Consider the following 27,441-nt stretch of genomic DNA (forward strand, 5'->3'; position numbering starts at 1 on the left):
GGGCTCAATCTCTCGTTGGGGAACTAAGATCCCACAAGCCACGTGGTGTGACCAAAAAAAATAATAATAATAAAATAAAATTAGTGTTTTTGTGTGTTTCGGATATATACCCAGGAATAGAATTGCTGGGTCATATGGTAGCTCTATTTTTAGTTTTTTGAGAAGTCTCCATACTGTTTGCCACAGTGGCTGTACTAATTTACATAAGGAAAGTTGAAGATTTCCTTTTATAAAATCAAGTAACTTGGGAACATAAGAAATTTTCATAAATAAAACAAAGGCTAGTCATGCACAAGCAATTAGAATTTTTAAAAATTTATGACGTTAAGAGTTGCATAATTAGAGGAGAGCATTGTATTTTAGATTTTGGTCGGGGGTCACGGTCAAAGCATTTACAAGCCTAGATGACCAGAGTTTCAATGCCAGAGCCTTAGCAATGATTCTGCTTATCTGTCTGGCTGCTATCTTAATAGCTGCCCCATCAAGGGGACTTGTGTTAGTTCACATAAAGGCCTCCCGCTCATTTATTAAAAGCCGTTGGCATTGTAATATAAGAGAGAGAGAAAATCAATGTGCTCACTTCAAACATCAATAGATTGTTGAAGTTTGGGGGTGAGTGTAAAAGGCACGTAATTACAGAGACCTTGGATGAGTAGAGACCTGATATTTAAACCTATCACATAACCCAGAGAGGGTCCCATGTTCTGAAAGCATGGCTCTTCAGGGAAGCCCTTCCTGTCTGAGTAAGATTCCTGTTTGATCTAAGAAGTAGAAAAAATACTAGTGGAGCAACGTTAAGCACTCTGCATGTTCAGTTCCTGGAATAATAATCAGCACAATGAAATGATAATGATAGCTTTATTAAATATATGCCCTAGGTCCCTCGGGCAGGGCTCTAAAAATCAACACTATCTGTATAATGACTCTAGGGTGGAGGGGCTGTTATTCATCCCAGTTGATAGATGGAGCAGAATAAGTCAGAGAGAAGCAAAGGCTGTTTGGATTCAGAACCAAGGTCTTCCACTCTCTGCTTCACGGACGTTGTAATGGGATCATTCATGGACTCCTTAACTATTGCTAATTGTGTGACAGTCATCCCAAAACATAGCAGCTTAAAGCATTTATTAAATTAAATCATCCATCATCTCACAGTTTCCACGGGTCAGGAATGTGGGCACAGCTTGGGTGAGTGTGGCGTTCAGGGTCTCACAAGGGAGCGATCAAGCCTTTGGTCGGCTGTGTTCTCATCTGGAGGTTCAAGAGGAGAAGGACCCAGTTAACTTTCCTTGTGGCTGTAGAACTGAACGCTCTGGCCATTTCTGACTCTCAGGCAGAGGCCACGCCCATATCCTAGAGGCCAGACTCATTAGCTCACCGTGTGGGCCCAGCATCATGACCCCCTGGTTCTTCAGCGTCAGCAAGAGAATGTCTCTAAGAGCGTCTGCTAGCAAGATGGAGTGTGATGTAGCATCAGGAAAGAGGGAAGTCACATCCTGAGATCCTGGGCACGCCCAAGCACAGGGACATGTACAAGAAGGTAGACCAGAAGATGGGGGGTCACTGGGGGTCTTCTTACAATCTGTCCAGCACAGGTGGAGCCCAAGACATCTCCAGTATGTCTTCAACTTCACCAACCCACGGGGAGAGCCTTTCTCTTAGGGAGGACCCATTCTCTCCTTTAAAACCTTCCATGGGATAAAGTCAGACCCACCCATGATAACCTTCCTGTAGATGAACTCAAAGTCAGTTAATGTGGAACTGTCTGTAATCTCCCTTAAAATTTTCCATGTCTAGAAACAAATCTCCTTGACCACCGACACTCTATGGAAGGAGATCACACAAAGTTATGAACAGCAGGAAGCCGGGATCATTGGGTCACCTTAGAAATAGCCAGTGTATTGGAAATGTGTGTGCACAAAATCTGAGAATATAAAACTCCAGTCACAACCATCGATAATGTAACAGTGAATAAAAGAAATAGAGATACTCTTCATGCATAAATGACTCTAAAAAATGTTTTACGCAAAGATCCTTTATGAAGACACTATGAAAAGATATACTTTAGCCCAGAGTAATAAACATGATAGGAAATACTGGATTCAATGTGAAAGATAAGGAAAGACCACTATGAGCCGTAGTGATAAATCTATAAATAAATATGTATTAATTTGCAAAAACAGTTGTAATACAATATTTAAATTTTATATATATTAAAAAAAAAGAACTTCCCTGGCAGTCCAGTGGTTAAGACTCCATGCTTCCAGTGTAGGGGGTGCGTGTTCAGTCCCTGGTCAGGGAGCTGAGGTTTCACATGCTGGGTGGCGCAGCCCAAAATAATTTTTTTTATACTAATATCTAAGCTGGAGTAGAAATGCTAAATAATATGAATAAGGAATGGGGGCGGGGGTAGGTATCTGACTCGGTGGAGTATGTTGCCGCCCTTGTCTGCTGCAGAAAGAGGATCTTCATACTTACGAGCTTTGAAGTTCATTAAGAGATTGGAAATCTGAATATTTAAAACAACAAGTAGGAAAAAGTAAGGAAACCAAGCCAACACTGAAGAAAATCACCAGACGTCAAGAAGACAGATAAAATGAAGCCAGATACATGGTATCAATAGTGTATATCTGGGCTTCCCTGGTGGCGCGGTGGTTGAGAGTCCGCCTGCCAATGCCGGGGACGCGGGTTCGTGCCCCGGTCCGGGAAGATCCCGCATGCCGCAGAGCGGCTGGGCCCGTGAGCCATGGCCGCTGAGCCTGCGTGTCCGGAGCCTGTGCTCCGCAACGGGAGAGGCCACAGCAGTGAGAGGCCCGCGTACCGCAAAAAATAAAAATAAAAATAGTGTATATCTGTCAATCCCAGTCTCCCAGTTCATCCCACCCACCCCCCTTCCCCCTTGGTATCCATACATTTGCTCTCTATGTCTGTGTCTCTATTTCTGGTTTATAAATAAGATCATCTGTACGAATTTTTTTTAGATTCCACATATATGCATTAATATATGATATTTGTTTTTCTTTTTCTGACTTCCCTCTGTATGACAGTCTCTAGGTCCATCCACGTCTCTACAAGTGACCCAGTTTCGTCTAAAATAGATAACTAATGAGAGCCTACTGTATAGCACAGGGAACTTTCTCAGTGCTCTGTGGTGACCTAAATGGGAAGGAAATCCAAAAAAGAGGGGACATATGTATACGTATAGCTGATTCACTTTGCTGTACCATAGAAACTAGCACAATATTGTAAAGCAACTATACTCCAATAAAAATTTTAAAAAGCCAGATAAAGGGCAGGGTGAAACACGAAAACCCAATTTGAAATAGTAGGAATATGTACAATTACGTCAGTCATCACCATAGATATAAAAGCTTAAACCTCTTCAACATAGTAAGAGGCACACATACTCTGCTTGGATTAAAACTAACTAAATAAAATAATAACGCATCTCTAAATGATTTACTGGTGACATACCTATAACAAAATGACAAAAAGAGTTTGAAAATGATAGAAATGGAAATCTCACACCCGGAAAAAAAATAACCAAAATGAAACTGACATACAATTGACTTGAAACCAAAAGCAGGGAATAGAGTTTAGGGATATCACATAGTCTGAAAATCATCCTACTAAAAACCACGGTAATCTCAAACTTGCTTTCTAACGGTGACAGCGGTCTTGACGCACATAAAGCTTAAAATGACAGAATCCCCCAAAGGTATTTTTAAAACATATCTTTAGTGGGAGAATTAAATGCATCTCAAGTATTGCGAAAGGAAACAAAAACAAAGCAAGGATAAAACCTGGAAGGTTGTAATTAAGAAGCTTAATCTAATTGATAGATTCCCCCAAAGATAGTGAAATATATATATAACCAAAAAAGACGTTACGTATTATTTTTGCAAGGCATCTGAATCATTTACAAAATTTAACCTGTGCTGATCTGAATCATGTGCTACAAAAGACAGCTCAAAAAAAAAAAAAATCCAAAGAATCGAAACCATCAAGACATCGTTTACTATCCATTGTGCAATTATATTAAATATCAACAATCAGGAAGTGTAAAATAGAGAATTCCCTGGTGGTCCAATGGTTAGGACTCCGTGCTTCCACTTCCAGGGACCCAGGTTCAGTCCCTGGTGGGGGAACTACGATCCTGCAACCTGTGCAATGTGGCCCAAAAAAAAAAAAAAAAGTGGAAAATATATACAGAATCTAACTATATCATAGTGCCACTGCTACATATGAACACATGCAGGGCGCACTGGATGGAAGATGGAATGGAGAAAAAAGTGTTTGAGACATTATTAGGAAACATGACAGAATGATTGTAAATTCTTGGTTTGAGGACAAGCCTTCTGGAAACTTAAATTCACACATTTCTCAGGGCAATTATAGCGACTACCTACTGTTACTGTTCATACAGACCTAAAATTATTCAGGTTTTCTCATAAATTCTGATTTTCCACAGGTTGGATCATAGTTTCTGAAACATGTTTATCTGTGTTGAGTATAGCATAGCATGGTCAGCCTGTTGTGTTTCCCTGGGCTCTGGACTTCGAAATCATAGGGAAACAGGGCTGCCCAGTTGTCACTACTTGGATTATTGATTCATTTTCTTCTCCGATAGAAGCATTTGCTCTTCATTGCTTTGCTTCTCACAAGTTTACCTGTAGAATCTTCCTTTTCAAAACAAGCATTAGTCTTAGAAACATCTTTTGGGCCCCTCAAACATTGCCTAATAGTCTAGAGAAACCATATGGTACCTGAAAAGTCAGCACGTTTCCTTATAACCTCATCTTATAATAAAAGGAACTGTGGGCTTCCCTGGTGGCGCAGTCGTTGAGAGTCCGCCTGCCGATGCAGGGGACACGGGTTCGTGCCCCGGTCGGGGAAGATCCCACATGCCGCGGAGCGGCTGGGCCCGTGAGCCATGGCCACTGAGCCTGTGCGTCCGGAGCCTGTGCTCCGCAACGGGAGAGGCCACAAGAGTGAGAGGCCCGCGTACCGCAAAAACAACAAACAAACAAAAAAAGGAACAGTGAAAATTCAATTAGAAGTCGAAAAGTATTAACCCAAGCACACTTGATTGTAAGTGTGAAGCAATTAAAGAGAAAACAGCATTCATTTAATTATTTTCTCTGAAATTAGATTTTCTTCAGAATCCATTTGGTACTTTTGGAAAACATGATTATTTTCCTATCTCCTTTCTGTATCCAAAAATATATTTGGAGAGTGATGCAGGCGTAGGTGCTCCGAACATTTAATAGCTAAGAGAAGAGGTCAAATTCAAGTTAATAATTGGATAATTGCCATTATGCAGGCCACGTACCTGAGTATTTTCCACTTTGTAACCGCAGAATGTAACTGGGCGTCACCGGCAAGCCTGCCCCTAGATCCTCCTGTCTTTTGAGGCGCCTCTGGAGGGATCAGGGAGCTCATCCCATCTTCTGCCTTGGCGGCCCACCACCATTCTCATAGGGCCGCGGGGCCTTGCAGACTCGGAGCAGTCAGTGCTTGGGGCTGGAGCTGCACTTGCCATGGCTTCCTTGTCACGCACAGCCCCTCCCTCAGTAACTTCAGACTGTGGACAAAAACCGGCGCCTGCCCTGTCAGTAACAAAGGATGTTGCAGCCATCGAGCCATCAACCACCGTAGCTGCCCCAGACTGGGCACCGTGAGGGGACTCGGGATGGAGAAAAACAGGCTCCTGGCCCAAGATAACTGAGGTGCGTATCAGAGGACTGATTTCAGTGCGCCCAACCTCTTGCATCTTCCCATACAGAGAAAAATGCTAAATCCATTTCCTCGAGATGCCTGGTTTCTTTAATCAACAGTAATCTTGTGATGTTCTACCTGGTTTTTGTTGCAAAAACTCCTGTATATCCTGGCTCCCCCCTCACCTCTTAGGGGCAGTCCCTCAGAACTGTTTGAGAGGCTGCGTCTCGGGCTTAAGACCTCAGGAAGTCCGCCAAATAAACCATAATTCTCAAATTTTAGGTTGTGCCTTTTTTTTCCAGTCGACAAGACCTTCCAATGGAAGGTGTCTTCCAAGACCATGGGAAGTGTAGGGCATTGAGGAGAGAGGACATCAGGACCAATTCCTATGAAATAAATATTGGAAGCTCTGATCTTAACAATCTTTGGTTGTCCTTGGCAACTCAGGAATTTCATGCTGACCATGAACTTCTACACCGTCCGCCTCCTTCTACTTGGATGGATGTTCCGCTCCAGCATCCTCCCAAGCTACTTCCCCACCCCGACTCTCGTCCCTGACGTATCTTTTCCCGGCACTCGCCCTCTGACCTGTCCTTGGAAACCCCAGATCCTTCAGTGATGGAGGACACTTGATTTTTTGCTTTCTTGTGTCTTTCTCTTTCCAGGTCCGGCCCAGAGATAGCAACCTTCACACCCGAGGAGGTATTTATTTCAAGGTATTTCCCTAAAGCTGGATTGTGAAGGCAGGAATCGTGACTCTTTTAGACTTTTCTGGTCTCTTGCAACTTCCCAATTTCCAGGGCAGCATGAAGGCATCCACGCAGCACAGAGAAGCATGGGCGGGCATGGCCGTGTGCCCATAAAGCTTTATTGGTGGACGCCAGAATTAAAATTTCATATGATTTTCGTGGGTCAGTAAAGATTCTTATGTTTATTCTTCACCATCAAAAACGTACAATCCTTTCCAAGCTTGTAGCCATACAGATACAGGTAGATGTTAAACTTTGCCAGGGACCGTTGTTTTCCAAACCTTCTTTTTAAGAATAAGGTTCTCCTTTGCTATGATTCTCGACACCCGGTATGTGAAGATCACTGCTGGCTGATTTTTTAAATAACATTTAAAACATTTTACAGCCTCAAGAGGAACAGCATTTCTGTGGTACAATCAGAAAAACAGGATTTGAGACCTAATTCACACACGTTTATGGTGCACCTTCAAGCAACAACTCCTGTGTGAAATGACATGATGATAGTAATACCCCTCTTGCCCAGTTCTGTGGATTTTTCAGCAGAAAAGCCAAAGGCACGTAAAGAGAGACCATCTTTGCTCTCTGTGCTGTTTCCTGCAAATGCAGAGTCTACGGAAAGGATGTGGCTCGGATACGATTCTTCGATCCTCGAATGAGGAAATGTCTTCCAATCATTGCTAAAAGCACCCCCAGAGAGAAATGGAGTTTGACTATATTGACTGTCCTTCATTCTGACTTTTATGAGTAATTAATGGATACGGTATCATTCGCAAGTTTTAGTTGCCACTACGGGATTGCCCCCAAGGTGAAAATCATTCTGCCGTGCTCTGGTCAGCACTCAATCTTCAATTCAGAGGTTGATGTCAGTTAATAAAGGGGTGCTTAAAGGAACCAGATTTGCCCTAGAAACTTCTGCTTTCCCCATCCTTGGCCTCAGAAACAACTGCAGATTGCAAGCACCCTCTTTCTCATGATCAGCAGACAGATCGTTTGAGCATAAATCCATGACTTTGAAAGTTTATGACGCCAGTCTCGCTTGATGTTTTTGTTTTAAATTATTGTAATTTTTTTATTAAAAATTTTTTTCATTACCCTTTTATCTCTTGGCTGAAAAAAAATCTGCCCAACCCCACAGTCAACTTTCCTAGATATTTTAGGCACACACATCACTGAGTCTACTGCTGCAGGTAACTATGGTGATCCTGACGGTTTATGTTGGAATTCATGGCATAGAGCAAACCCATCCTTCCGGGAAGTGCATGTTAACTATGTTCAACGCGATGCCCCACGGAGAATGAAGAGGTATCGGGTTGTCCATTTTTCATGCTGGATGCTTTGTCCGCAGAGTGAAACAGGTAGTGCATTTAGAACAGGGGATGCATGCAATAGTCTTATCTAGCCTAACAGCGATAATCCTTGTTTAAATAAATGACTTCAGTGTTTAAGGCCCAGTGTAACTATGGGTAGAGGTTTCTTCTATTTTTGTCTCTAAATTTTTTATTTTATTTTATTTTTATTTATTTATTTATTTTGTGGTATGCGGGCCTCTCACTGCTGTGGCCTCTCCCGTTGCGGAGCACAGGCTCCAGACGCGCAGGCTCAGTGGCCATGGCTCACGGGCCCAGCCGCTCCACGGCATGTGGGATCTTCCCGGACCGGGGCACGAACCCACGTCCCCTGCATCGGCAGGCGGACTCTCAACCACTGCACCACCAGGGAAGCCCGTCTCTAAATTTTTTAAAGAATGAAATGGGAGGAAGAAAAGCATAAATGTAGGGTGGGAAATCCCATGGCATCCAAGTGGAGAAAAACGTTCTTAAATTGAGTTCTTCACATCATTCTTCATATTTGAGTTTCTGGGGGAAAAAGCTTTAATGTGGTTTATTATTTTTTCTATAGTCTTGAAAGCAAAACTTTTTGTAAATGGTGCACAACACTGAGTTTAAAAGTTTATTTTGTTTGTTTTTTGTTAAATCATTCAGATTGGTTGAAGCTTTTCTTAATGCCCAGACCAAATCAAAACTGACTTAACGGCCAGACCAAATTGGTTATGCAATTTCAAGGTCTACCCAAACAACTTGAGTGTATCTTCCATCCAGATCACTGAAGACCTATTAGGACAGCCAGTCCACTTTTTTAAAAAACAAACAAAACAAAACAAAACAAAAAACACCTTAATTTCAGCTTTGGGTAAGCTCTGACTTACCCGGAAACAGAATCGACTGTCTTTGGCTTCAGGTTTTCTAAGATAAATCCCCAATACTGTCTTTCAGGGCAGTGTTTCCTTGGGCTGTGTATGGATTTGTTTGGGGATTAAACACTTCAGTCTTTCAACCCATGGTTTAGCCAGAAGACTCTTGAGTGTGAGATGGGACTATAAGAGATCATTTGTCCTCTCCTCCTTATTTTCCAAATCCCAAGGGAAGACACTCTTCCAAATGGTTATAATAAGTTATATGTTTGTGTATCTCGATAGGAAGAGGCGTCATGAAAGTGCACAGAGCAATGTGGCCGCCACCTCCAGTGAGATTTACAAACGTTAAAATGAAGCTGGGTTCCTGGCGGCTGTGTAGGTTTCAGAAAACTGTTTTTCTCAGCTAAATGCCGAGTCCTTGTATTTGTCAAACGGGTAGTGTTCCAGTTCCCAGGGCACATGTAGCCAACTCCATCCATGTGGTAACAACCAGTGCAGACGGGGAGAATCTTTTGGTTCCCACGTGCATTTGAGGTCACTTCTGTAACTTCAAGTCTGCTGCAAAGGCAATGTTGCCAAGAGGGAACCAATTTGACAACAGTAAGAAGCTCATTATGTCAAGATGGTTAAGGGCGCAAACATTTGGGAAGCAGTGGAAGTATTCCGTGACTGATTCTTCTGGTGGAAGATTGCTGTTACACAAAGGTTATCCACACCCTGAAATAAACACATACAATGCACATTACCTACCTATTCTTAACACACACAAAGTGCTGCGGTAAGCTCATTGACTTTAGCACCATACAGACATATATTTCACTGCGGTTCTACATTGTTGTGGAAATAGAGACAAAATAGCCTCCAGCACATTTTTTGTTTTAAACACATTGGTAGCTTAACTGTAGCTCTCTGATGTTCATCCCCAGTAAAATGGCTAACCGCGCACCGTGAATCACAGGTAAAGGAGAACACAGTTAAAGAAATAATAAGCTTGCCATTAAAGGCAGCGGAAAGATCTTTGGTCTCAGTTATTTGCCTTCCCAGAAATATCCCCCATTGAAAGACCAAGGGCTTTGCACAGCTTTTTAAAAAATGTAGGGCTTCCCTGGTGGCGCAGTGGTTGAGGGTCCGCCTGCCGGTGCAGGGGACACGGGTTCGCGCCGCGGTCCGGGAAGATCCCACATGCCGCGGAGCGGCTGGGCCCGTGAGCCATGGCCGCTGAGCCTGCGCGTCCGGAGCCTGTGCTCCGCAACGGGAGAGACCACAACAGTGAGCGGCCCGCGTACCGCAAAAAATTAAAAAAAAAAAAGTCACATCGTTTCCGTAAGTGTTTTTTTTTGAATTTTATTTTATTTTTTTATACAGCAGTTCTTATTAGTTATCAGTTTTATACATATTGGTGTATATATGTCAATCCCAATCTCCCAATTCATCCCACCACCACCCCACGCCCCCATCCCCTGCTTTCTCCCGTTGGTGTCCATATGTTTGTTCTCTACATCTGTGTCTTTCTGTGTTTTTAAAACATCAGACTTGACCAACAGAACATTTCTAGTGACACTCTATGAAATATGAAAGTAAATATGAATGACCTTGTAGAAGTAGAGCGTTGCAATCTGCGTAACAGTCTTGGTCTTCTCGGGGAAAGCCTCCTGCATTTTATCCTCCGTATCACTGAATGGAAGAAATCAAATTTAGCACATTCCTATAGTTGAGTTCACCAGTTGTTTCCTGCCTGTCTTTTTTTTTTTTCCACTCATGCAATGAAATAATCATTAATTGCAAATGTTCAGATTCAATCACGACATTACTTTTACTGAAATGTCTACTTCAGTAAGAGAAAGAGGGAGATATTGTAAGAACTGAATGGTGTAAAAGATTTTACTAAAATCAACTGAAATTCTGTGTTGTCATTATTAATCCCTTTAAAGTGTGAGATACATGTTTCAATTCCTCTCCATCAACAAAACAAACCTCCATAGTCTCACGGAAAAAAAACTTAATTTTGTGTTCTTTAATTATCATTTAATATCATTGGCTTATGATTAAAAATGAAAAGTTCGCCAACCCTCAAGTTAGATTTTGTTTTTATTTATTATTTTTTTTATTTTTGGCTGAGTTGGGTCTTCGTTGCTGTGCGCGGGCTTTCTCTAGTTGCAGCGAGTGGGAGCTACTCTTCTTTGCCGTGCGCGGGCTTCTTATTGCAGTGGCTTCTCTTGTTGTGGAGCACGGGCTCTAGGTGCACGGGCTTCAGTAGTTGCAGCACGCAGCCTCAGTAGTTGTGGTGCATGGGCTTAGTTGCTCCGCGGCATGTGGGATCTTCCCGGACCAGGGCTCAAACCCCTGTCCCCTGCTTTGGCAGGCGGGTTCTTAACCACTGCACCACCAGGGACATCCCTCGAGTTAGACTGACAGATGTAGAATCTTCTCGTGATGACTCCAGCTGAGTCCGAATATCTGCTGTAACCATGCCTGATTCATCCCCAGTTGGAGAGAGGCAGGTCAGCGTTCTCATTCTGGGTTGTTTCACTGGAGTAAGGAGCTGTTTCTGGAATCTTCAATACGCAGGGAGCTTTTGTATGCCTAGAACAATTATCACTTGCATTTTGTCCATTGGGTCGAAATATAAAACTTCTAAAGTAGGTTCTTATAAAATCTTCAGACATTATCCTTAAAAAGAAGCAGTGCAGTCTATAAATTATAGGATGATAGCATCGAATGCATTGAACTACCAATGCAACCAATAATACCTTTTCCTTAAACCTGTTAATAAAATCCCGTGCCTCAGTTGCTCCCTCACCCATATCATCCTCACTCCCATCCTCCAAATCAAAAGAATTTGACCCCATCTCCTTTGGAGAATTGGGGGGTCTCAAGGGGAGACAAGAAACAATCTCCAATCACATTATAACCAAATCTGCATTTTTATTTAAATCTAAGTGTGCATGTTCACATGGTAGGTTTGGTGAAGTTTCATTTTGCAGAGTTACTAACTTTATAAATTGAAGTATACTTGACTTACACTGTGGTAATTACTGCTCTACAGCAAAATGATTTGGTTATACATATATATACACATACTTTTTAAAATATTCTTTTCCATGATGGTATATCACAGAGTATTGAATGTGGTTCCCTGTGCTATAGAGTAGGACCTTGTTGTTTATCCATAGATCTATAATTCTATATATAATAGCTTACATCTACTAGCGCCAGTCTCCCCCCATCCCCCTCCGCTTGGCAATCATACGTCTGTTCTCTATGTCTGTGAGTCCATTTCCCCTTCGGAGACAGGTTCATTTGTGTCATATTTTAGATTCCACATACGTTTTATCGTATGGTATTTGTCTTTCTCTTTCTGACTTACTTCACTTAGTATGATCATCTCTAGTTGCATCCATGTTGCTGCAAATGGCATTATTTCATTCTTTTTTTATGGCTGAGTAATATTGCATTGTATGTATGTACCACATCTTCTTTATCCATTCATCTGTTGATGGACATTTAGGTTGTTTCTGTGTCTTAGCTATTGTAAATAGTGCTGCTATGAACATAGGGGTGAATGTATTTATTTGAGTTAAAGCTTTGTCTGGATATATGCCCAGGAGTGAGATTGATCATGTGTTACCTCTATTTTTAGTTTTTTGAGGAACCTCCATCCTGTTCTCCATAGTGTTTGCACCAATATGCATTCCCACCAGCAGTGTAGGAGGGCTCCCTTTTCTCCACACCCTCTCCAGGGTTTGTTATTTGTAGACTTTTTGATGATGGCCATTCTGACTTGTGTGAGGAGATTCCTCATTGTAGTTTTGATTTGCATTTCTGCAATAATTAGCAACGTTGAGCATCTTTTCATGTGCCTCTTGGCCATCTGTATGTCTTCTTTGGAGAAATGTCTACTTAGGTCTTCTGCCCATTTTTCGATCGGGTTGTTTGTTTTATTGCTGCTGAGTTGTATGAGCTGTTTATTTTGGAAAATAATCCCTTGTTGGTTGCATCATTTGCAAATATTTTCTCCCATTCTGTAGGTTGCATTTTCATTTTGTCTCTGCTTTCCTTTGCTATGCAAAAGTTTGTAAGTTTGATTAGGCCTCATTTGTTTATTTTTGTTTTTATTTCTGTCGTCTTGGAAGACTGACCTAAGAAAACATTGGTATGATTTATATCAGAGAATGTTTTGCCTATGCTCTCTCTCTTCTAGGAACTTTATGGTGTCATGTCTTAATATTAAAGTCTTTAGGCCATTTTGAGTTTATTTCTGTTTATGGAGTGAGGGCGTGTTCTAACTTCATTGATCTACATGTGACTATCCAACTTTCCCAGCACCACTTGCTAAAGAGACTGTCTTTTTAAATATGAAAACTCAATTACTGGAAAGAATGGTTGCTTAAAAAAAAAGTTCTGGATCCATACTGAAAGGACACAGATATCAGATTAAAAGGATTTACACAAGACCAGTCACGTTCATGTGAACATTTTACATAACATAATAATAAAACTACCTGGAACAAGGTCAGTTTGTGAAAAACCATCAAAACCCAAAGAAACTCAGCAAAAGAGGAGTTCAAGTCCACAAAAGGTAGTTATGGATAGGACAGAAGGGAATAGAATTGGAACCCTTCTATTAATTTGAACAGCTGATGCATCAATTAATTAATTTTTAAGTTCTCGAAGGACATCCTATACAATGAAGGACACCATCTCCTGATTCTCTGCAGGTGTGGCTGACTCAGTTCATTCTGGCTTGAGATCACCAATGGCTCACTCTTTAGGAATTTTGAAACGCGGTTGATAAAGGTAGCCCTCCATTAAAAACTTAATTATATAATCTTAAAATTAAATACATTATTTAAAATGCTAATAAATGCCTGAAACTCATCAGTGACTAATTATTTTACTGCATTTTGGTCTTCTCCATGCTCTTGAGGTTATTAAGCCTACTGTAGCTTCATGGTGGAAATTCTCTATCATTAAACACCCCTGAACATCTTCCAATTTCCAAGCTCTGGGACTTCGTGTTCATATAGGAAACTGGCCAAGATCCAAGTATTTCACCATGGAAATCATCGATATATCAGGTTTCCCAGAAACCCGATGGTTAAATATTTTTCAGCGTGATGTCATGCTTCACATGTGTGTTTTCCATGTGTATAAATTAGCGTGTCTTGAGGACCGTGCCTTCATACCACTTTTGGAACTCATTCAAGTGTCTTGCAGTGTGTGGAGCTCGTACACACTAATAAATTCTTCTTCCTTTACTTTGGCGAGTGGCTACTGATGCTGTTTGAAGAAACTAATATATAATTTGTCCCTTCTCTCATAGATTCGATGCCTTGTAGCAGTATTGATCAAGCTATTGTTAATTATCCACCCATTACCCCTAGGGAGAATTTGTAAACGTGTTCTCCAAATTTCCCATCCCCATGTTATTTTAATACCATGGATCACAGATATTCTCTACATTTGCTTATGGAATATATATCCATATATATCCATATATATGGAATATATATATATATATGTCTTATTCTGAGTGTATATATAAATATACATATATATAACTGAGTGTATATACATATATATATATATATATTCAAAGAGTAAGATTTTTATTGCCCCTTAAGAACAAGTTTTTACCCCCTTGAAAGTGACACATACCACCCCTGTTGAGAATGCAGATCTTGTAATTTCCATTCCTATTTGTCACTGTCATTTCCCATTTCTTTTTCTTTAAATGTTTACTATTTTTATTTTTTTAATTTTTATTTATTAATTTATTTTTGGCTGCATTGGGTCTTCGTTGCTGTGTGCAGGCTTTCTCTAGTTGCGGCGAGCGGGGGCTACTCTCCGTTGCGGTGCGCGGGCTTCTCATTGCAGTGGCTTCTCTTGTTGCAGAACGCGGGCTCTAGGCGCGCAGGTTTCGGTAGTTGTGGCACGTGGGCTCAGTAGTTGTGGCTCGCGGGCTCTAGAGCACAGGTTCTGTAGTTGTGGTGTACGGACTTGGTTGCTCCATGGCATGTGGGATCTTCCCACCCCAGGGCTCAAATCCGTGTCCCCTGCATTGGCAGGTGGATTCTTAACCACTGCACCGTGAGGGAGGTCCCACAGTGATTGTTTATGGCCAAAAGCATCTCAGGCTGGGGACCCCTCAACCTCTGAGTCTCATCCTCCCCCACCGTTATAGGCTTGGGAGGGTGGCTGCAGGGGCCTGGAGACTGGCCAAGGGAAGGCTGTCCTGGAAGGGGCAGCCCCAAGTGCCCATGGACAAATGGATGGGTCTGAGAGAGGCTGAGGTCTGAGGCTGTCCAGGGCTTCTCAAGGGAGAAACAACATGCATCCTGAAGCCTGGAGGACCTGTGAGGTCCCTGAAAGAAACAGGAGAACTTGCTCGAAGATCTAATCCCTGCTTCCTGCTGCCTGGTCTTAAAAAAAGTGTGTGTGTGTGTGTGTGTGTGTGTGTGTGTGAGAGAGAGAGAGAGAGAGAGAGAGAGAGAGAGAGAGAGAGAGAGAGAGAGAGAAGAGGGGGAGAAGCAAGAGAGACCAAGAGAGAGAGTGAGGGAAAGATTATTTGTCCTTAGTACTATGAAACACACTTTTCATGTGAATTAAAAAATATGATCTAGGGCTTCCCTGGTGGCCCAGTGGTTAAGAATCCGCCTGCCAATGCAGGGGACAGGGGTTCGAGCCCTAGCCCGGGAACATCCCACATGCCACGGAGCAACTAAGCCCATGTGCCACGACTACTGAGCCTGCGCTCTAGAGCCCGCGAGCCACAACTACTGAGCCCACGTGCCACAACTACTGAAGCCTGCACGCCTAGAGCCTGTGCTCTACAAGAAGAGAAGCCACCGCAATGAGAAGCCCGCGCACCGCAACCAAGAATAGCCCCCGCTCGCCGCAACCAGAGAAAGCCTGCGTGCAGCAACGGAGACCCAACACAGCCAAAAGTAAAATAAAAAAATAATAATAAATTTATAACAAAAAATATGATCTATAAGTAATTCTTATTTTATTTAAATTGGTCAACTTGGAATAAATATATTCCTCTGTAGTCTTGCAACCCGTGTGCTAGGTGCCCCCATTAAAGACTCTTGATCCCCAATTGCTAACAGAGAGGGCTTGTTTATAATCCTTAATCATGCTAGCTATGTTCGAGCGTGACTAGAAAATGGCAATGCAGTGGGCAAGGGGATTGTGTGGATCTGGGACTTCAGCCCTTTCATGTTATTAGTAAAGTCATGTGACTTTACATCAGAAGGCTCATGACTGTAAGACGGGATTAGATCACATTGGCAAATGACTTAATTGTGGTCTACCCAAGGTGGAAATCTCAACCCTTAGGAATGAGATGTAGGAAGACAAGGTAACATCTATCCTTCCCAGTAAATTTCCACTGATGTTTTTGGATGAATCTGCCCAATTTATGAGATGAAAGTGAACTGAAAAAGAGGAAACAAAATTCAACTTTTGTTACATTTCATTTTGTTATATTAAAACCAACACACCTTTTCTTTAACTGAAGTATAGTTGATTTACAGTGTTGTGTTACTTTCAGATGTACAGCAGAGTAATTCAGTTATATATATTTTTTCAGATTATTTTCCATCATAGCTTATTATAAGATATTGAATTTAGTTCCCTGTTGCTATGCAGTAGGACCTTGTTGTTTATTTTATGTATAGTAGTTTATATATGCTAATCCCAAACTCCTAAGTCATCTCTCCCCCTCTTTCCCCTTTGGTAACCATAAGTTCGTTTTCTATGTCTGTGATGTTTTCTATTTCTGTTTTATAAATAAGTTTGTATAATTTTTTAGATTTCACAGATAAATGATATCATATGATATCTGTCTTTCTTTGTCTGACTTACTTCACTTAGTATGATCATCTCTAGGTCCATCCATGTTGCTGCAAATGGCATTATTTCATTCTTTTTATGGCTGAGTAATATTCCGTTGTATATATGCACCACATTTTCTTTATCCATTCATCTCTTGATGGACACTTAGGTTGCTTCCATGTCTTGGCTATTGTAAATAGTGCTGCTATAAACATTTGGGTATGTGTATCTTTTCTAGTTACAGTTTTTGTCTTTTTTGGATATATGCCCAGGAGTGGGATTGCTGGATCATATGGTAACTCGAAAAAATAGCAAACATTTTTAAAGTGAGGCATTAGGGATAGATATCTAAATGCAGCCTACAGTCCAGTGGACAAGATGCATGCACATACACAGACACAGACACACACACACCCTCTGTGTGCCACCGGGAGTAGGTGGTTTAAGTGCTGTCAGAAGGTCAACATACTTTGAAATGAGGGGAGGTGGAATGATGAATTTTTCTGCAGGAGGATGTGGAGGGAATGAGTGATTATATCAAGAAATTATAAATCCTTTCGAATTGCGTAGTATCTCCGGGACTCTCACGTCCTGGCTAGCACAGAGCTGACCATATAGAGGATGGGTTCCCTAATCATTCCCTGATGTGACAAATTGTGCAACCATCAAGGGTGTTGATGAGCGTTAAACAATTCTCAGCCAGAGCACAGAAAATCTATTTTGCTGGATGCAGGAGGTACAGATTTGGTTGTCAAGTTCCGCCTCTTCCTAAGTTGATACCTTTTGTCAGCCGTCGTGAACAGATGATGTACTTCTTCCTCTGGTTCATTCATCTATGGTGTCTCTCGAAGAGCTCTCCCAACCATCTGCAAACTGTAAAATCTTTAGCCTCTTGGTTCGACCTGATCAACATTCTTTTACGATCCTGATTGCTACAGCTTGTTTACAGCCCTCCACATGCATATACATCCATGCATCCATGCAGACATACCTATGTGTTTAAGTAACATGAGCTGTCTGTCACAGCGTAACAAATTATCAGATGTCGAGGCTGGGACACACAGTGGCTACAGCTGGAGCATAGCTTGGCTGGGTCCTCTGCCACAAGATGTTCATAGGCTGCAATCCAGGTGTCAGCTGGGGCTGGAGTCTCAGCAGAAAACTCGAGTGGGGAAGAATCCATTTCCTCTATCCCATGGTGGTTGGTGGGATTCAGTTTCTCACAGGCTGCTGGACTGAGGATTTGAGTTCTTCACCAAGTTTTGGCCAAAAGATACCATCAGTTTCTTTCCTTTTTTTTTTAAATTGAAGTACAGTTGGTTTACAGTGTTGTAATTTCTGCCGTACAGCAAAGTGACTCGTTATATGTATAGATATACATTCTTTTTCGTATTCTTTTCCATGATGGTTTATCACAGGATATTGAATATGGTTCCCTGTGCTATACAGTAGGACCTTGTTGTTTATCCATTCTCTGTATACTAGTTTGCATCTGCTTATCCCAAACTCCCAATCCATCCCTCCACCTTCCCCTTCCCGCATGGCAACCACAAGTCTGTTCTCTATGTCTGTGAGTCTGTTACTGTTTTGTAGATGGGTTCCTTTGTGCCATATTTTACGTCAGTTTCTTGATATGAAGATATTACACAGGTGTGACCGTTTTCTGTGTAATTTGGGTCATTCATGACTATTCCAGGAAAACATTATCTTATTACTCTTGTACCAGTGCCTTAGAACAGAAGTTGATCTCTATTCAAAACTAGTCCATTCGTATTAATATACATCTTCTTCCTGCTCTAGTTCCACATGTATGCAAATCCACATATGTTTGCATGTCACATGCAAAGCACAATTGGCAATACTTGCCCTCTCCTCTCAAGGAAGGATAAAAAAAAATCGAAATGATGATTTTAAAGAAAAGATTCCAAAATAAACCTTGAGTTTGAAAGGATACAAGAGAGTAATGGTGCTAACAATATTTTGGTCAACCTCATCTTATTTAAACTGAAATTATAAACCATGTTCTGTTCACCAGAGAAGTTCTATTTCCCTACTGGTATAGCTGGTACAGGTCATTAATAAGACAGAAGGTTCTTTGCATCGATAAACAAAGCACATCTTTGCCAGTTCTTATTTTGTCCCTACAGTAGTAAACTCCTTTCTTTTTAGATATAGACTACCTGAAGTATAAGGTATAAAGTAGGAAGTGAGGTCGTGTGTACACACAGAACAAGCATACAAGGACAGAATCAGGAATCAATCAATGATTCTGGGAATATAAACATCTCTATAATGTATTTATATATATATATATGACATATATATATTTACATATTATAGAGAGGGATTATACATAACATATGTATATATAAAACCCTGTATGTGTCATATATAATGCTATACAAACGTACCTCATTTTATTGCACTTTGCTTCATTGTACTTCACAGATATTGTTTTGTTTTGTTTTGTTTTTTTACAAATTGAAAGTTGGTGGCAACCGAGCTGCAAGCATGTCTATCGGGGCCATTTTTCCCACAGTATTTTCTCACTTCGTGTCTCTGTGTCGCATTATGATTTTATTTGTTTTGGTGTCTGTGACCCACATGATCTTTAGTGTTGCTATTATGACTCGCTGAAGGCTCAGATGATAGTTATCATTTTTTAGAATAAAGTATTTTTTAACTGAAGTATGGACATTTTTAAAGACATAATGCTATCGTACACTTAATAGACTACAGGCAACTCTAAACGTCACTTTTATATGCACTGGGAAACCAAAACAACCTGTTGACTTTATTTAGAAATTCACTGTGTTGTGGTGGTCTGGAACTAAACCCACAGCATCTCGGAGGTGTGCCTGTATATTATATGTATTATATAGAACCATTTACATTATATAAATATATTAAAAATTATAAACTATAATATACAAATATATATATTATATAACCTTACATATAATATATAATCCCTCTCTATTATATATACTTATGTATTATATATATACACTTGTATATGTATGTATGTATGCCTGAATATATATGTGTGTGTGTGTATTGGGGTGTGTGTGCGTGTGTGTGTGTATATATAAGTGTATATACTTATATATATAAGTACCCCGGGAATAAGAAGTTTATAAAGACTTAGGCAATAACAGTGGGAAAGTTGCTGCAAGTTCATTTGAAAAATGAACTCTAGGGGCTTCCCTGGTGGCGCAGTGAGAGCCCACCTGCCGATGCAGGGGACACGGATCCGTGCCCTGGTCTGGAAAGATCCCACATGTCGCGGAGCGGCTGGGCCCCTGAGCCGTGGCCGCTGAGCCTGCGCGTCCGGAGCCTGTGCTCCGCAACGGGAGAGGCCACAACAGTGAGAGGCCTGCGTACCGGGGGGGGGGGGGGGGGGGGGAAAGAACTCTAGGGGACTTCCCTGGTGGCGCAGTGGTGAAGAATCTGCCTGCCAATGCCGGGGACATGGGTTTGAACCCTGGTCTGGGAAGATCCCACATGCCGTGGAGCAACTAAGCCCGTGTGCCACAACTACTGAGCCTGTGCTCTACAGCCCGCAAGCCACAACCACTGAGCCCGCGTGCCACAGCTACTGAAGCCCAGGCACCTAGAGCCTGTGCTCCGCAACAAGAGAAGCCACCGAAATGAGAAGCCTGCGCACCACAAGGAAGAGTAGCCCCCGCTCGCCACAACTAGAGAAAGCCCACGTGCAGCAACGAGACCCAACACAGCCATAAATAAATAAACAAACTCTATTTGGGGCCACTTACTGGGATTCAGTGTCCTTGGTTTTCATACAAAAGCAGTAGCTAATGGGTTTCTCAGCCGCAATGAATGTACTGAAATTCAGGAGCTTGAACCCTTTTTTAAAAAACCAGGGCCATTTAAAAGTCATTTCGGCTAATCATGTCCAGAGATGAAATAATAACTAGCAAAGGATTTTTAAAAATCAGATGGAAAGTCAGAGCATATTGCCACACAGTATATGCGTCTTACATAATTAATGGTGTTTTGGGGGGTTTAAAATAACAGTCAGAAGGACAAGGGCATGGTAGGGCCTGGGAGCAGACTCCGGCCCAAGAGGATTTCTTTTTTTCATTTCTCACGTGCAAAAATTGAATTAGGGGAATGTACAACCTTCTTGTTGGAAAATATAAACTTGAACATCTCTCGTTAAAGCTTAGAAAACACTTCACCCACAAAACCAATGGGGTCCATCTCTGTGTCTCTTCTAACTAAATTTCTATAATGATATTTACATGTATGAAAAGGTACATACTAGTAAACTAGTATGTGAAAACCTCATTTAAGTGATTGACATTAACCTGGAATTCACGATAATTCAAGGTCAACTGGTCTGAAGTCTACTTTGTATCATTGGAAGGACAAGGTTTCTCGGGAACTTTGGAGTATAAAGTAAGATGGACTGAGGCTAGCTAAACAAGACACCTGGCTCACAGTTAGGTACCTTCAACTTTCAGAGCCCCTACCCGCTCCATGTCTTTTTTTTTTTTTTTTCCCAGACTTGGTTCATTTGGAGGGATTCCCCACCTCTGCTCTCCAGTTCCCCATGAAAACCTTGTTTATCGCTGAAGAATTTTCTCCTCGTCCCTCCAGGAAGCCTGCTATGCCTCTCATATGCTTCTAAGATGGCACAGACCATGTCCTACCTTGTATTTTAGTAATCGAAGAGCCTGCTTTATCACCGCCTTAGATTTTAAGCACCTTACAGGTCATTCATATTTGTATCTCCAACAGCGTGTGGTAAGACCAAATAGTATATATTAGTATTGCACTAGTGTTTATTATCCTACCTAATCATAGTTGTATTTTATTTTTCCCATCGTACTAACAGAGCCAATCTGCGTTAGTATTGCCTGATCATCTACCTGGCTTAGGCAGTATCGCGTTTAGGGTTGAACACGTCAGGCCCATGGGAACACGAACGTTCTATCAGAATGTAGGTTAGAATCGTTCAAGGTTGCTGCACTCATCAGAGGGAGCTATGGTACTTTATAGATTATTTCTCAGGCTGCTTCCTGTTCTTATGAATCAAATCCAGCCCTATAGCAGTGGGTCCTTCTCTGGACTCTATTGTTAATACCTTTTTATGACATGTCTCCCCAACTCGCCATACTCCATAATTAGATTTCAAATGGAAACATGAAGAATTCTCTCTTCCAAGAACCCCGGATTTAAAACTGTATAACTTTGTTGTTGTTGTTGTTGTATTATCGTACAATCTGTTCTCCCAATGGTTAAGTTGGGTTCTTGCTTTTCCTGGCGTTACGTGAGGAAGTCGGGATTAGGGGAAATTATAAACTCACAAAAGTATACGTTCACTTTTTCTTAAAATAATACTCTGGCTCTTTAAGTACTTTTAAAAAATCTCAACAGGCTCATTCTTCCTTCCTTCCTTCCTCTTTCTTTCTTTTTCTTTCTTCCTTTCTTTTCTTTCTTTCTCCTTCTTTCTTTCTCTTTCTTCCCTCCCTCCCTCCCTCCCTCCCTCTCTCTCTTTCTGTCTGTCTGTCTCTCTCCCTCTTACTCAGGACTTCATTTCTCTAGGATCCGTCCTTGCAGCACCCTCAGAAAGTGTACCTTTGCTTTCTGTCTTCTGCTCCTGTGGCCCCTTCTTCTCATTGCCACCAGAGCAGTTGCCCTAAAATATAAATCTAATGATTCCTCCCCTACCTGCTGCTTAACATATGTTATTGGTGCCCCACTGCCTGCTGGCTAAATTCCAGCCATTCAGCATGGTATTCAAGACCCTCCATAAATAGGTCTCAGAAGAATTCTTCACCCTCTCGTCTTCTCTTCTTTTCACACTCTCTACCCTGCCCATACCAAACCCTGTGTATTCCAGATCCCCACATACAGTTTATCCATGCTGTATCCACGTTTCCCCCCCAACTTCTGCACCTGACGCATGTTTATTTACCATTCTGTCACCCATTCCAAGCTTGCACTGCTCACCGCACGACAGGCCAATGAATCTAGAGAGGAAGTGTTGGGGCAACGAGTAAGGACTTTATTCGGGAAGCCAGGAGACTGAGAAGCGTCCCAAAGCACCATCTGACCGGAGTTAGAATAGAATCCAGGCTTCTTTATCACTAAAACAGGAGGAGGTATTGGCGGGTTGTGGTCCCAATACAATGTTCCAAGAAAACTTCAACAATTGTTCCTCCCTCCCTCCCTCCCTCCCTCCCTCCCTCCCTCCCTCCCTCCCTCCCTTCCTTCCTTCCGCCACCGCTTGTGGGAATCTCAGTTCCATAACCAGGGATTGAACCCAGGCCACGGTAGTGAAAGCGCTGAGCCCTAACCAGTGGACCGCCAGGGAACAACCCACAATTGTTTTTTTCTGTTCTGCAACTTTGTATTATGCCTTTAATGGTCAAGCCTGGGAGGCAGAGCCTTGAAAATGCTGTCGTGTATATTTCAGGCTCTGGGCAGCTTTCTTCTACAAAAGGTGCAGCGCCAGTCTGACTAAACACAGACAGCAGAGCACAAAGGTTAGAGCTAATGGAATAGATTGGACAGGGAGTCAGGTTTGTTCTTCTCTGCTACGGTTCCTTCTCTGCTGAGAGCACTCTTTCTCCGGACACTGTTTTCTCCATCATTTCCATCTGCATGGATGCCTGTGAATTCATACATCATAGGTATTTTCACACCTTCTGGTGATGATTCTTTTCTTATGCTGTTGGCTCCCTTATCCACTAGACTGCATGCTTCTTCAAAAATACGTGGATGTGTGTTACTCACAAATGCATTCTTAGTGCTTAGGATTATGCCTGTGCTCAAGAGATACTTGATAAATTTATAAATAAATCAGTGAATTCACACTTTCTCAGTAAAGCCAGTGACTTTCTGGCCTGCTCTAAGTTATTGTGTTTAACTCAAGTCTCTGCTTCTAAACCCTACTTTGGGAAGAATAGATGTCTATACATGTATATATATGTCTATATATTTTTGTGTCTACAGTTATGTGTGTTACTAATTTGGGGGAAAAACTATACTTATTAGCGATACTATTATGTTATTGGATCTTCAATAATTATTAAATAATAGAAGAAAAATATATATTTATATAAAACATATGTATGTTTCTTCTATTATTAGATTATATATCTATTTTGTATATATATATCAGTGATGAAAATAGCATTCTCTCTGTACCTTATGTATGATATATATAGACATCTTTTTGGTGATGCATGTTTTCGTGCCTATTATCTCATTTATTTGTCCCAAGGAACCACAGAGAGCTATTTCAATCACTGTTTAAAGGATCTATTCCCTAAGGTTCACAGAACCTAACGGACTTTCCAACAGGTTAAAGCTAGCAGGGTTCAGACACTTGGTCGGAAGCTAGGTCTCCTAAATCAGTGTTGATCACCTTCCCCACTATTGGCTATGTTCCACAAGAGCCCTTCTCTTAAAACTCCTGAGGAATCCCTAGTTGTGCCATCACACCAAATAATGACAGCAGGTTGGATGCCTGAGTTCGCTGCCTAAATGCAGAAGCAATTGTGAGGATGTCCTATGGATAGAAGACATTATGTTTTTCCTTCAGGAAGTAAGTCCCTAGGCCTGTGAAATAAGGTTAAGAAAAGCAGACATTTATTTGGAGCTTCTCGCATGCCTAGTCCTGTATCACATGTCACATCACAAGGATATCGCAAGGTGATTACTTGTCTTCTCCACGTTACAGAGGCGGAAACCCAGACGAAGTATTTAAACACACAGCGAAGGTCATATGCCACTTGAACCCAAGCAGTCTAGTTGGAGAAGCTGTGTTCAGACTGCCACAGCACTCTATAGCCTTCCCTGATTTATGAGAGAGGAGCTTCGGACATCAACGCAACTGACAGCCAGCTACCTCGAACCCAGTGATAAATACCAGGTCCTATCACCAAATTCTGAGTTGGCTGGAAAAGATGAAATCCTGGATCCCGAAAGTGAAGAGGGGTATTTCAATACAACTCGCAGATGCTAGAAACTTCTTCAGTATTTTATTCATCAAAACCACTACTGTATAAGAAACAAACAGGAGCTTCCCCGGTGGTGCAGCGGTTAAGAATCTGCCTGCCAGTTCAGGGGACAGGGGTTCGAGCCCTGGTCCGGGAAGATCCCACATGCTGCAGAGCAGCTAAGCCCGTGCACCACAACTACCGAGCCTGTGCTCTAGAGCCCACGAGCCACAACTACTGAAGCCCATGCGGCTAGAGCCTGTGCTCGGCAACAAGAGAAACCACCACATTGAGAAGCCCACGCACGGCAACGAAGACCCAACGCAGCCAAAAAAAAAAAAAAAAAAAAAACCCCAAAAGGTATTAACCCATCACCTGGGCATAAAAGAGGTTCTGTCCTTTACAGGTCTTCATTCTAATTTTGCCAATTTATCTATCTATCTATCTATCACTGTTTCCCAGTACAAGCCGAATACCATCCAGAAACAGTAACACAGTTGTCAGCCTGACCCCCGGGGAAGAGCTTGCACGGCTGACACTCACCCTTGGATAGCATAGCCTTAAAGGGTTAATGGTGTTTGCAAATACGGCACCGTGTGTGGTGTCTCCGAAGGGTATCTGGAGAGGGCAGGGAAGCTTTCCCGTGCGCTCTGGCACGGTGGCCCAGTGAGACGCGTGCTCACCTGTTCCACCACCCCGGCGGCACCAGAATCTCTCTGTTCCAGCTGGTTTGCACTGGGATTAGCTGCTCTTTGCATGCGCTTGTAGCCGTGGATGTGGTTTCTGTAGCGATGGGGCCGACCGCGGGGATCTATTGGCTGCTGGCTTTGTAAATTTCATTCAGTTTGGTCCAATAGCAGAGGGGGGAGCTGGGAACCATCAGGACCTCTCGCTTCAATCTCTCTTTTTCTTGCAGACGGGTCTCTGTCTCTACATACAGAGCTCTTATTCAGACGTAACGCTGCCCTTCCTTCTCCGGCTGTGTTCCTGTTTCTTCTTCCCCATCAGACTAGGATAGAAACAACACGGCAGTGTCGGTGGTCCTCGCGTTTCTTCGGGGGAGCAAATCCAGTTGAGATTCGAGAAAGCCAAGGCGCTTGGACTTAGTACATCCTCCTGAATCATAGCCTCGGTCCCTGGAAAAATCTGGATGCATAAAAAGAACACTTACAGCCGATGCAGCTTTTCCACGGCTAAGGTAGGTGCCGTTTTAAGATGTGTCTGTGGGGTTTTTTTTTAAGCCTATTTAACGTTTTGACTCGTGTGCTTGCCAGCAAAAGATGATAAGCCCGACTGCTAACGTTTGCGCTCCACTTCATCCGACATTTAAAAAAAAAATTTTTTTTTTTAAATTTTGAAAATTTGCATAGCACTTTTTCTTCCATCGGTCGCTCCGTTTCTTAGGTGTGGGTGGGAGTGTGGACATATATGTACGGCGTGTCCTGTGCAAGCTTCGTGCACATCTCTACAGAAACAGTACATTTTTTTCTTACGACTTAAAAAAATTGGGACCACCGTGGTTGGGAAGCGTTTTGCTGCAATCAGCTATCTGAACGGCTCTGGGGCCGTGTGTGAGGTGTTTACAAAATAGCGCTCTGTTACATACAAATAAACAGAAGAGTGTGGCAGACACAGGAGGAAAAAAAATACATCTGCAGTACAGGGAGAGAACGAGCGAAGTGCCAGATGTCTGCAAAGCAGGACTGGCGGGGAAGCCAGGAGCACTTCTGGAAACTGTGAGCCATCACGGGCTTTTTTCTCCTCCTTCTTCTTTAAGGAAACTGTCAGCTACCACCTCCCGGGGTGCATTTTTTTGGGTTAACCAGAGAGAAAAAAGGAAAACAGGCTTGGCTGGGTTTGCATTAAGCGATTTTTCCCCCCCTCCTTCCTCTGCTGGCCTTGGATAAGATGACGGCTTGTGTGATGCACGAAATAACGCACGTGATTGATGAGGGGCTGGTTGGGCTTTGCTGGGGAGCGACCCGGGCGCGCTGGAGACCCCGGGTGAAGACGAAATAGCTTAGCGCCGTTTCTGCAAAGCTGGGGAGCGGGCCACCTGCCCTCCCACTGCCATCCGCCCTTCACCCGTGCGTGTGGGCTGTGGGAAGGCAAGCGGCGGGAGATGGAGGGCGCGAGGAGGAGTGAGGGCGGTTGGTGGCGTTGCTGCTTCGGGAGCCTTTGGGTCTGGCCTGCACGTCTGCGCGGGGCACGCAGCTGCCGCCCGAGCGCCGTCCCCGAGCTGCCCGCTTCTCCCCGAGGACCACAAAAGTTGGTATCTGCGGGGACCGGCGCTGGGCGTCCTAGCCGGGGTCTCCGGGGATGCGGACCCCCGTCGGTGCCCACGGAGAACCCTCGATCCGGGAGGAGAGCCCGCGGGAAGCACGGCGGGCCGGTCCTCTCGCCGGAGGCGGGGGGAGGAGGTCCGGGGACTCGGTTCGGAGGTGCGGACCACCCGCAGCGCCTTGGGCCACGTAACAGACAACCCTCCCCGCTCCCTCGCTCCATTCCCCCCGCCCCCGCCGTCTCCCAAAGCTCGCAGCCGTCCCGCGCTTCAGATCCCGCCCGCCTCCCACGCTTTCCCAGCCGATTTCATCCGGAGCCCCGCCGCCGCCCCCTGCCCTTTCCCGCGCGGCTCGGCCTGACCCCCGTCCCGCTCCAGCGGGCCGAACCGGCGTACCGCTCGGCCGCAGACGGTGCGGGGGTCGCGGGCCGGCGGCGGCCGGAGGAGAGGCCGAGGTCCCGGCTGCACCCCGACCCCAGCCCACGAGTGTTCCCTCCCTCCCGCTCTGGCTCTCCGGGAAGCCCGCCGCCTCTTCAGGGCGCGCGGGCACCCTTCAGTCTCCCAGACGCCCCCTCTTTCCCCGCCCGTCCCCGACCGCACCCCTCCCCTCCCCTCCCCCGGCTTCTTCGTCCCTCCGAGAACCGGTAGGTTGGATTTCTCCGCCCGGCCCTCCCGGGCGGCCCCCCCGAG

General features: G+C 43.3%; 1 protein-coding gene and 1 long non-coding RNA gene across 8 annotated transcripts in view; both read left to right on the plus strand.

Moving 5' to 3' along the window:
* LOC117310137 (uncharacterized) overlaps positions 1 to 24,819 on the plus strand; it is a 241,051-nt gene extending 216,232 nt beyond the window's left edge. The window contains exon 5 of the long non-coding RNA XR_004524382.2: positions 24,212 to 24,819. This is a non-coding gene — a long non-coding RNA (uncharacterized lncRNA). The remainder of the gene's footprint in view (positions 1 to 24,211) is intronic.
* A 536-nt stretch (positions 24,820 to 25,355) lies between these two features.
* LOC117310287 (neuroligin-4, X-linked-like) overlaps positions 25,356 to 27,441 on the plus strand; it is a 345,163-nt gene continuing 343,077 nt past the window's right edge. For 5 of the 7 annotated variants that reach the window (XM_033849537.2, XM_033849539.2, XM_033849534.2 and 2 more), the window contains exon 1: positions 25,356 to 25,668. The gene's annotated coding sequence lies outside the window, so the exon portion shown is untranslated. Of the gene's footprint in view, positions 25,669 to 26,464; positions 26,558 to 27,441 lie in introns of those variants that run through there. The other 2 variants (XM_033849541.2, XM_033849538.2) reach the window with 2 other exon arrangements.

Source organism: Tursiops truncatus, chromosome X, assembly GCF_011762595.2.
Source record: "Tursiops truncatus isolate mTurTru1 chromosome X, mTurTru1.mat.Y, whole genome shotgun sequence".
Taxonomy (NCBI): Eukaryota; Metazoa; Chordata; class Mammalia; order Artiodactyla; family Delphinidae; genus Tursiops; species Tursiops truncatus.